General features: G+C 40.4%; 2 pseudogenes; one reads left to right on the top strand and one right to left on the bottom strand.

Moving 5' to 3' along the window:
- The first annotated feature begins 1778 nt into the window (after window positions 1-1778).
- On the top strand, window positions 1779-3671 carry LOC121789571 (annotated as a pseudogene).
- Window positions 3672-4076: 405 nt separating this feature from the next.
- Window positions 4077-7471, bottom strand: LOC121789569 (annotated as a pseudogene).
- Between the last annotated feature and the right edge of the window lie 35 nt (window positions 7472-7506).

Below are 7506 nucleotides of genomic sequence, written 5' to 3'. Positions count from 1 at the left end.
CTCTCCAATTTTCATCTCAAATCATCTCTTTTATTCTTCTACCAAAGTTAATCTATTCATGGATCCATTTGAGCAAATGCGTCGAATAATGGAAGAATCACTTGAATAAGATCGACGTAGGGAGCGGAAGAAATTAAATTATGTATTTTTAAATTTTTTAGGATTTTTAATTATATATTTTTTTAAAAATTTTAAAGAATTTTATGTTGTAATTTTATTTTATTTAATGAAATGTGTTTTTATTAATTGAATTTGTTGGAAATAAAAATAAAAAAATGAAATTGAATGAATAGTAAGTTAAGAGATGGTTAAAAGACGGATAAGAGATGGAGGGTTGCAGGTAGACGTCACCACGGTTCGGAATCGGTGGTTCCGGTTGAAGATTTTGTTGAACCTGAACCGGCCCGTCCTAGCTTGGACGGTTCCGGTTCCTGAACTGTGAACCGGCGGTTCACGTTAAGGTCCGGAACCGCCGGTTCCAGGTCAGTTCCGGACGGGTTCGGCGGTTCATATTTTTTTTTGTTAAAATTGTAATTCAAGTAAAAAATGTAAATATACTTGCATAAATAAAATTAGAATAATGCGATGTACAAATGCAATTTTATTGATACAAATTTCAACTATATTACAAATTACAACTTAAAATTTACAAATTACAACTTAAAATTTATAAATTACAAAAGACTTAAAGTCTTGATTACAATTTACAAATTACATATTCGAAACAAATGGGAGAAAAAAGAAATAAAGGAATAGAGAGTAGTGTGAATCTGTGAATATGATAGAGAGTAGTGTGATTATGTAAATATGATAACGTAAACAACGTGAGTAAATTATGAGCGCAAATAACGTAAACAACTTGAGCAATTAGAGAGAATGGGGATAGAGAATATAGAAATTGAGATTGAGAAGAGAAAGACTTGTTAACACAAGAATGATGTGAGTAGAAATGAAGAGGAATGGGGTATTTATAGGGGAAAAATGTGATTAAATTAAATAAAAAAAATTCAAAATTTCAAAATTTCGAAAATCGGCGGAACCGGCGGTTTTTTGGACGGAACCGCCGGTTTCGTCAACGCTTTCTGACTAAAACCGGCGGTTCCGTTGACGGTTTCTGAAAAGCCTAGTGTGTAGGTCGGAAATATGCCTGAAAAGCGGCCGGAACCGCCGAACCGCCGGTTCCGACGAAACCGGCGGTTTTGAACCGCCGGTTACGGTTTGCGCACAATTGGAACCTGAACCGGCCTGGGGGAATCGGCGGTTCCGGGCACGGTTCGAACCGTCGCCTACGGTTCCGATTCCAGTTCGGAACCGCCGGTGACGGTTCCGGGTTCGGTTTGGGGACGTCTAGTTGCAGGTTCTGTCTCTTAGTTAGAGATGGAGTGAAAAGTACAGTGAGACCCATGAATAGTTAAGGGATGAGACGGTTAAAAGACGGATAAGAGAAAGCGTTGCGGATGGCCTAATGAATTGAATTTTTGAATATTTTTCTACAAATTATTTTTAAATTTTACAAAAGCCCCTATTAATAATCTAAATTACATGAAAATAAACTTCTAAAGAAAAATTTGAAAATATAGTCGGTACTAATGTGTATTTTGGTTAGGGGTAAATGAGTTTGGTGTGTTCAAGCTGTGTCACGGGGGACGTGTTGAAGGATGAAGATTGTTAAAGGCACGAGGGTGTGATTGCGGGTAGGGTGATTTAAAGAGGTATTGTGCCAATTAACATTCCGATTACCGACAGACCAGTACTGCTCAATTATTGTCGTTTTCTCATTTTCTTCTCCACTGCTTTTGGTTTTGGCTATGGTAGTAATAAGACTTCAGTAATTCGTTATTTTAAGAAATGGTAATATCCGATTATAAATCCCTATCAATTTTTGGAGATCCAAAAGAAAAGAAGCGCGGGTGGTTCGGGTCGGGTCAGAATAGATCCATTCGTCCTATATATACATCCTACTCAACTCCAACACAAGTCTTTTGTGATTCCATTGCCAAATCCTTAATTTAGGGAAATTGTCACAATCTCCTGCATTACTGTCTCTCTCGTAAGTACTTACTACATTAACTACTCATGCTCTTCTTAATTTCAACCACCCCCAGATTTCTTCTATTGTAACTTGATTGATCGCTTTCAGTTTATACAACTTTGTCTTTGTTTCTTGCTTGTTGGATTTTTCCGACCAATAAAAGTTGTTGTTGATGCTTGATTGCTGTGTACACTTTGCTCGTGAACTTATTCTGTTCTGATCAACATGATTTTTCGTTGCCTAGATTTTTATTTTTTGTTAGGAGAGTTCCCCTATCTTTATGTCAGTTAGAGGATTGAATTCTGTGGAGCAGATCTAAACCCTGTAAATTTACATGATGAGCTAATCAAATAGAACCCTGCATAATTGATTGGATCTCATATTAGTTACTCCATTTGTTTCAATTTTGAATTTGCTAAAACTGCTTCATAGTTGAGTTATGGTTATTCATAGATGTCTGGATGCAGGAAAAGTTCCGGGGTTGGAGATTGTGGCTTATGTTTCTTGTTTAAGATAAATAATAATAATATAATAATATAATAATAATGTCGAGTGGTGGAAACACTCATTGGTGCCACCAGTGCACACAGCCTGTACGACCTCGAGGCCGTAACTTGGTCTGCCCGTACTGTGATGGTGGCTTTATACAAGAGCGGCCGAAGTTATGGGCACTCACTCCGGTGATGGTTCTGGACTCGGGTTTATGCAAGATCCAAGATTTGGTATTATGGATGCGTTTGCAGCCCTAATGAGGCGCAGGATGATAGGAAGGGACCCGAACTTTGATGTCAGAGGACGAACAAGTGTGGGCGTTGGCCCCAGGCCTCCTGGCCAATTATTGATATACCATGGCCAAACACCAGTTGCTGTCGATCCATTTGATTTCTTTTTTAGTGATGGACATGGAGTGGGGCAAAGACGAGCTGATTCTGGTGAGATCTTTATGGGGCAACGACGGGCTGATTCTGGTGATTTCTTTATGGGGCATGGGTTACCGGAACTGATAGAGCAGCTGAGTGTGAATGACAGGCGGGGTCCTCCTCCAGCACCGCGTTCCGCGATTGATGCTATGCCAACCATCAAGATTTTGCAAAGGCATCTCAATACAGATGCTCACTGTCCTGTGTGTCAAGATAAGTTTGAATTGGGGACAAGAGCTAGACAGATGCCATGTGATCATATTTACCATTCAGACTGTATTGTGCCTTGGCTAGTCGAACATAATTCGTGCCCTGTCTGTCGTGTTGAGCTGCCTTCACTAGACTCTGCAAATTCTCGTTCTAACTTGAATCAGAGAGCAGTGAATGCAAGTGGCAACAGCAGCAGAAGGGGCAGTAGTAACTCTCAGAGTCAAGGGTGGAATCCATTTTCGTTTCTGTGGCCTTCAAACTCATCGAATCAGAACACTCAACGCCATTCAGGAACTGAAGGAAACGGTGCAGCAGCTCCAAATGAGGAGCATAGCAGAACGCGCTGGCCTTTTGACTATTGATTTTACGTCTGCAATGCTCCCTCTTTTTATTCGTTTCTCAGTCGTGTTTGTTGTTGTCTGCCTCGAAAAAGTCAGTTTCTGGTTGTTAGTAAATCCCTTTTGGAGTTAAAACGATTTCCCTACCTGTATGCTAAACTTACACCACATATGAAAGATCAACCCCACATGTCCTTACAAACTTGTGCCTCCATATATTTTAGTATCTCTCTTGGTTTTTTTTGCGCTCGATGTTACAGTTTGTCATTCCGTGTTAATTGTGTGCTTCCACTTGGTGATGTATGACAAGTTCTTGTGCATAGCTACTACCGTTTGGTGGGTCATCAGCAACCTCCGTCCTCACTGAATCATCGTTGGCCGCTGCCGCGCACCTACTATCATTTCTCTGTACATAATTCGTTATACTTTTGCAGCAAATAAGACACGGATTTTAACAAGATAAATTCAAGAATTGTATTATCCGGAAACATGAGATTGATATTTGTAGTGAGTTTTGGCTGGATGGTGGATTTCAACAGATTTTGGGCAAGAAATCAAAATATGAAAGCCAATGAATCAAAGAAACTGTAATGCTTTTCCCATTAAGATATGATGTCTATTCATATTAAATACAAATCCAAAGCATAAAAGAACAAACACCAACATCAACACCCTTTTCTTTATTCGTAAAACCCATCACCATTCTCTTACAGTGTAGGAGAGGAAACAACTTGTCTGGGTAGACTGAAAAGGTCTTTCTCTTCAAATGGTGAAGTCCATTCCCGTGAACTACCAGCCATCAGGTCGTTGGGATTCGGCCCATCCATCGCTGCAGCATTCCCATTGGGCAGACCAGGCCTCATGGTAGACTTCAAACCCGCACCATATTTAAATGAATCATACAGGCTAGAATTAGTTGGAATGTAGTTAGCCCCAGTCCACGGGCTGTTAGGTTTTGGGAATAGTGACCCACGATCCAAACTCCAGTCAACGTTGGTGTAATCAAATTGCAACATTGAGCTGCCGGTGCTCCAGTCCACCTGAGATGAAGTCCCAGATGAGCCACTGGCACCAATGCAGGAGAAGAGACCAAGGGAGGAAGGTGCAGCAAGTGCTGGTGATCCGCCTTGACCCCAGTAAATGTTGGATTTTTTAGTTCCTGATGAATCAATTGGGCTGCTACTGGACATAAATTGCTGCTGTGATGACTGATATTGAGGTTGGCTGTGCGACTGATTTGAGCTAAAACCATTAGACACAGTAACAGATGGCACAAACCCATGTGGCTTCACTGTTTCAACAGAACTAGGATACCAACTCATAGCCATCTCTCCAGGAGGAGATGAGCTAATACTTGTGCTAGGAATCTGCTTTGCATTAACGGACTGAGGTCGCTGCATGACGATTACTGGTTCTTTGACTGATCCTAGCTGCAACTTCTTCAATTCATTTCCAACACCAACATAGCGAACATCCGTCTTGGCTGGAGTTGGTGATGGCAGAGACCGTGATGCTAAAGAAAATGATGCAGAAGAATCTGATCCTGCACTTGCCCACCTTTTCTCTGCAGGCACAATCTGCTGTTGTTTAGCCCAGTCAGCTTTAAGTGGTATTTTCTTTACCACCTGCATACTTTTGGTCACAGGATCCACTACAGACTCTACTGTGGCTGGAAGTTTGATGTAGTTGAAATCTTTGTCATCTCTTCTCTGCTGTACAGTGGTTACTGAAGTAGACTTTGGTTGTATTCTTAATGGATTCTGACTAATCGTTGCTAGCTTGCTATTTGCAACAGGAGGAGGATCGCCATTTTCATCAGGCTTAGACAAGACAGCAGGAGTCTCTTCCTTTTGTGCCTTTAATGTCTCTTCAGCCCTTTCAAGATCACCCTGACAGGATACTACAGCTCTTTCCACCTCTTGTTTGGAAGCCTTATATGTAATTTCCAAATATGTAATGCGAGCAAGCTCCTCTGATATGTCAATTTTCAAATTACCACCACCATCAAGATTGTTTTCCGAGTTCTTGTCTTCTTCACCTCCTTCAAAAAGCCATGATACTGATTCCTCTAACCTGCCTTCGTTCATAATAAGAGCCATTGCCGCTCGCTCTTGGGAGAAACCCATAGCAACAAGCTTCTGTGCCAGAGCTTCCAGCTTCCTCGACATGATAGCTACAGCACCGTTCATGCAACTCCTGCGCTCGCCTCTCCTTTTGACGCTGATGTTTCCTCTCATTCTTCTGACGTATTTTCTCTCTTTTGTCATTGTCAGCACCAGGTATTATATCCTGACGAGTAAGCGGCTGTGATGACTTTTCTTTATGGTCTTCAGAGTCGCCAGACCAACTACCATTATTGGAAATAGAGTCATACTCAATGCCCGTCCCTGATGAACTTCCATTATGGTCATCCGTATCATCTATATTCCGGAAACGACCATTAACATGAAGTGGACAGGCCGTAGGCACTGGTGCAGATTCAAATGTGTATGGAATGTTCTTGAAACAGGATTGTATCCACTTGCTGTGGTCCACTACTGGCATTAACATGACTCAAAGGCTTCAGAGAATTCTTGGGAGCTTCTTTTGCAGTCTTCTTATCTTTAGACTTAGCCTTGGATGCTGGCGACATGTCTGCAACTTCAAGCTCTAATTTCTGCAAAACTAAAGAATAAAGAAGCATTAACCAGCAGCAAAATGTCACAGGCTAAGCCAAACATGTGCATGAATATTGCCATTCATTGTTTTCTTGGCAAGTGACTCGGTTAGAATATGAGAAAATAATTGATGTTTTCCTATTGTCACATAATATATCCAATCCAGGGTGCAATGGATCAAAGACTCGCAACCTTTCACACAAATGAACAGCTTTGACCAAGATGCCTAATCAATTGGCAAAAAATCAAATGTATCTGATATTGAGCTTATCTGCAAGTATACATATTTCTGATTCTGAATACTGGTTATAAGAAGCAAAAATCTATTGTTGCCTATTCAGTTCTAATGTCTTTTTTAGTAGACTATATATTTGCAAGACAATATTAGAGTCTAATAGTCAGATCCCTGCAGTAACTTCCTTAGTGATTGTCATATAGTAATTCAATAATTCATGAAAGCCATTGTGTCGACATTATTTTCAACGTATTAAGTCATCTCCACAGTTATTATTTCCCTGCCTCAATATACTACCTCACGTCAACCACTCTGAGTCTGAGCACCAAGCATTTATGCTTATTTTCCTCACTTGTTGTAACAATATCTAAAATTTGTTGACCATACAGCAAAACTCCCCACATTCACGTTTCAAATCTAGAGAAAATAACTACATAATCTCCCAGATCCAACAAAAGCAATACATAGACAATCAATCATCTTCGTGCAATCAATACACAATAATGCCTAATTGATGTTGACTTCCAACTCATAAAGGCTAATCGTAGAATGGCTAATGAAGGGAATACAAACCCTACAGACACACATCCAAATAATACCAGGTTTCCTCAAGGAAAAACCACCTTTATTAATCAAATTCCATTTCCCAAATAAAATTAGGGAAGCGACACATCTACCCTCAACAATCCTATAAATAAATAGAAAAATCACTGAGAAAAAGAAATTCAATCACGAATTTACAAAACCAGATTCATACAACCATTCGAAATGACAAATGCAGTCCGTAGATCAATCAATCGCAAACCAATAAAGAAGCCAGAACTCACAAAACAAGCCCCACAAAAACACAAGCAATGAGAGAAAACCAAACGCGCCGCCATCAAATTCATCTAATCGAATGCCAATGCGATACATTCCAAAATCTAAATAAATAAAAAAAATCAAAACCACGCCGCAACCCTAATCAAAATCGAAATAAAGCCACGCAACGCGGCAAAGCCTCACCTTAATAACGGATCGATGCGATCGATGGCGATATCGAGCGCCGCGGCCGTCAGTCGGTTGCCGTACGAGGAAGGAGGATTGGAGTTTAGTGTCGGAGAAATCGCGTATA

Source organism: Salvia splendens, unplaced genomic scaffold, assembly GCF_004379255.2.
Source record: "Salvia splendens isolate huo1 unplaced genomic scaffold, SspV2 ctg277, whole genome shotgun sequence".
Classification (NCBI taxonomy): domain Eukaryota; kingdom Viridiplantae; phylum Streptophyta; class Magnoliopsida; order Lamiales; family Lamiaceae; genus Salvia; species Salvia splendens.
The sequence above is the reverse complement of the archived record's forward strand: the minus strand, read 5'-3'. Positions and strand labels throughout refer to the sequence as shown.